The following is a 2,826-nucleotide window of genomic DNA, read 5'->3' on the forward strand; positions in this document are numbered from 1 at the left end:
TTTTTAAACAGGTGGCAACCCTCCTCAAACGCCTCAAAAATATTTCTTATGTTTAAACTAAAGATTTCTTACATTCGGCCAAGAAAATTTGAGTCTAGGGGATAAAGTAAGAAATTGAATAAATTCGAAATTTTTATGGGGAAATTAAGGCAATTTATCAAAACGCTTGAATTAAAATGAGCATATGAAAGAGCTGCTAGCGCGTACTGTCACCAGCTTATATTAACACTTATCTACCCGGCTTTCCTTATATTCAAACTAAAACGTTTGAAGACCAAAGTCTTAAAGTCATAAAGAAAGTGCATACAACTTGTCAGCTCTTAACCCATTAACCTCCTCGAAATTCGCAATGGGCAATATACTGCAATTGTGCGTGCTTTAAAGTAGCTCTAGGACAAATTGCAGCTGCGAAACTCAACGGCGTTGGGCCAAGTGCTTGGACAACTTAGTTTCAGACGGTTGCCTTCCAGCTTTTACTGAATAATGTACATAGCATAGCAAATTTATACTGCACATGTACAAACATGTTTATATACATACAAATGTATGTACTTATAAAAATCTCCTGACACAAAAATATACATACAAGCCGCTTCTTTCTATGTGTGAAGGTGTGCCTGTGTTAAATGTGTATGCGCCTGTAAGTACTAGTCCATTTCACAGATTGGAGCGCGTGTCTTTCACTTCTACACTTCCTTCAATGCTCTTCGCGAATGCTGTAATGTTGCACCATGGAATGACAGCTTGTTTCTCCTTAAACGTTTCTTTCACTTCTAACATTTTCATGTCACCAGCTACATATATACCTCTACGAATTTTCGCTTGTATCGTTGCTTCTCACTCACTCACTAAGCTTCAATGTCTGATGTGCATTTGAATAATTTAATAGATTTTTATGAGCTGTAAAACGCTCAACGCATTTACACTTAACACATCGCCTTCTGGGCTGGGCTGGCACGGAAATGGCAACGACCCAAGAAAAAACAGCACAACAACCGAACCAAGGCAATGATGACAAAGCGAATGGTGCCAAGACTAATGTGAGAAAATTGAAAAAGTGTAAGAAATTGAAAATTTCGCCCAAATCCTGAGACGGTGCGGCGCCGCGGAGCACAGACTGCATTTCGTCTGCCATACACTTCACATACGCCATTTCATGAGCTCAAGTCAAGTTCCGTAGCAACGTAGCAATTCATGCGAAATCCGATGCAACCTGTATTGAAACTTCACAATTGGCCACTTCTTGGCGTTCCACTGCCCAAAGGGGACGCAATTTATTGCCAACCACTCAGCTAAATTTCCGGTTGTCTCTTGTGGCGCAGAGATAACGGTGCCATCATTATCATCAACAACAACGGTATCAGCAACTAAAAGCATCTTGTCCGAAAATGTGCAGTGTGACAACATCGCGCGGAAACACCTTGATACGCTTCAGTGAAAAGGCGAAAGCAATAAATTTCACGCCATTTCCACATCCGCTTCACGTCGACAAAGAGAAGGCCAGCGGCAAACGGATGGGATGATAGGTAAGATGAAATTCGAGCATATTGAAAGCCGTAATGTTAAGGCAGAGAAATTTTAATTATTTTATTTAATTAAGATCCTTGAAATTTTAGGAAGCTGAAAGAAATAAAAATAATTGGTTTTTCAGAGCCAAGCTCGAGGTTCCTCAGATGTCAGTTCGTACTTAACCTATGTACTTAAATATATATATATATATGGATGCACAAAATAGGCAAAACTATGCAAAAAGGGCCCGTTATTAAGAAGTTAGAGGGTTAAAAATTCTTACAAAAATATTCCGTGTCAGATTTTACATAGAATTGCTGAATATATCATATACCTAAAATTTAGGAGCACATAGTTTAATCTGCCGATTTACCAGAAGAATTACCACAAAGGGGATATGTTTGATGTATAATAAAAGTGCCGATCTTATTTTAGAAAAAATTTTATTTTGTTGGACAGGGGTATGTTTGTCTTTACTAGCAACACATGTATATATCGTTCATTTACTAGAAGACTGGCACAACTAAAAAAACGGTATTTTTCCCGAGACGCGTTTAAAGTTTTCAAATTGCGAGTAGCTGTGCATCTTTTGCTCAAAAATTACGTTTTATGAGTTATGACAGTATTTTTTTATGCACGTACGGAACGGTATACAATGTACATGCGAATAAACGTACCCTAAACATGTACATTGGCACATACTAATAACATACATATGTATGTACATATAAATGTATACATTAAGGTGACTCACCAAAAAAAAAAAATTGCGGGTTTCCTACCTGATTTATAGACTTTATTGTTATTATATTTTAAGACTTCTGTCAAAATATTTAATCGATGAAAAACTACCTTCTTAGCTTTAACTCTTCTATCATCTGAGGTGATTTTTTGAAAAAAAAACAAAAATATAAACGAAAATTAAAAAAAAAATCGTTTTTTTTTAGGTATTTCAAATCGGTTCTGCTCATGTTAATCGTAATATTTTTCGTAAATATTTTGACGGAAGTCACCAATGAAAAAACAGTACCGAGTTTTGTTTTTTGTATAGAGAGTGATGCATCCTAATGTGTATGTGCATATTTATATATGTATGTATTTGATTATCTCGTTTCTAAAAGTTTTTATTACTGAAGATTAAAAAGTAAATATGCAGCAAGTCTTTTGTGTAGCTATAATTATCTATGTCCATAAAAATAAATTTCGGTAACAGTAAAAAATTAGTTTCTTATGAATTATTTGCACTGACCCCGACGTGATTTGAACACGCAACCTTCTGATCTGGAGTCAGACGCGCTACCGTTGCGCCACGGAGTC

At 36.3% G+C, this 2,826-nt stretch overlaps 1 non-coding gene across 1 annotated transcript; it reads right to left on the reverse strand.

Moving 5' to 3' along the window:
* Positions 1 to 2,754: 2,754 nt before the first annotated feature.
* Trnaw-cca lies at positions 2,755 to 2,826 on the reverse strand. Its single transcript has one exon. It is a non-coding gene; the product is annotated as a tRNA-Trp (tRNA).

Source organism: Rhagoletis pomonella, unplaced genomic scaffold, assembly GCF_013731165.1.
Source record: "Rhagoletis pomonella isolate Grant_MI unplaced genomic scaffold, Rhpom_1.0 Rhpom_scaffold_00002, whole genome shotgun sequence".
NCBI classification, from domain to species: domain Eukaryota; kingdom Metazoa; phylum Arthropoda; class Insecta; order Diptera; family Tephritidae; genus Rhagoletis; species Rhagoletis pomonella.